The sequence below is a fragment of the Triticum dicoccoides genome, chromosome 2B (assembly GCF_002162155.2).
Source record: "Triticum dicoccoides isolate Atlit2015 ecotype Zavitan chromosome 2B, WEW_v2.0, whole genome shotgun sequence".
Taxonomy (NCBI): Eukaryota; Viridiplantae; Streptophyta; class Magnoliopsida; order Poales; family Poaceae; genus Triticum; species Triticum dicoccoides.
In genome coordinates this window covers 766,709,652-766,710,743 of record NC_041383.1, presented here as the reverse complement: position 1 = coordinate 766,710,743, position 1,092 = coordinate 766,709,652, and the positions used below count along the sequence as shown (strand labels likewise).

The 1,092-nt window shown below is 43.0% G+C and overlaps 1 long non-coding RNA gene across 1 annotated transcript; it reads left to right on the top strand.

Annotated features, from left to right (window-relative positions):
- Positions 1-887, top strand: LOC119368663. Its single transcript, XR_005176707.1, has 3 exons — positions 1-168; positions 241-317; positions 810-887. It is a non-coding gene; the product is annotated as an uncharacterized LOC119368663 (long non-coding RNA).
- Positions 888-1,092: the final 205 nt, after the last annotated feature.

Here is a 1,092-nt window from a genome sequence, read left to right as displayed (position 1 = left end):
CAGGCTAGGCATACCACTCACGTCCTCTCGCCCGTCAGGATTTTGTTTCCATTAACCATTTCAGTCATGCGAGATTTGGTTTATGTGGCTCTCCATCGATGGAATGCCGATGAATGCACATATGAACATACATACATAGTTCTGTTTTGCTTTAGAATTCAGTGTCAGGTACCATCCCTCCATGAGGTTTTATCCAGTGTCTTTCTCTTTCATTAATAATTGTTGCACTTTTGATTGAAGAAAACTCTATGGAGGTTGCTGATTTGGAGCTCAGCTAGGGATGCTCTAAATTTCATGGTTGTTGCTTGATGTGGAATGTAAGTATGTTGTCCTTCTTTGTCATAAATTCTTCACCTATTCAAGAGATGAATTTCGTGATAGTTAGAACAACTGAACAAATGTATTGTTTTGTGGTGAACTGATCAACAAAAAAAAGATCAGCAAATAGTGCACCCGCAAGAGCCATATACTATAGACTTGAGTGATTGTCAGATTCAATGTACATGCATGTATGTGAATTGGTGTAATTAATTTAGAAAGTCAACTGAATATATAAACTAGAAAGATTAGCAATCTTGTCTCCGTATTAATTTCATTGTGTTAGTCTGGCATGGCATGTACATAATCAAAGGACCACAGTATATAATTAGTTTTATCTGTAGTGATAAACAAACACTGTCACCGAGATCATTTTTCTTGTGCGGGTGCTCATCTAGGCTGACATGTTTCCTGATACAAACTCATTCAACCACGTATAGTCTTCACTGCACATCATGTGGTTGATGTTTAGTTCTTGTTTTTTTTTCCAGATGCAACTGGAACCGGCGACCAGCCCTTCCTCGCCCTCAGCCTCGACACCACCACTGACGCCTCCAGGAGCAATGGGGCATCGCCGGTGGCGCCGGCAAGGCAATGGTGAGCGCCCTCTCCTCTTTTCCCCTTTTCCGCTCGCTGTGTGCCGTGTATGTTGATTCTCTTGTGCTGTGCAGGTTGTGGTTAGGCTTTAGTGCCAGGTTCCTCACAATTGTAGCTGTTGGGGAACACTGCTATGCTCGCTGTCCGGTGGTGGGGTTTGGGCATGCCACTGGTGCT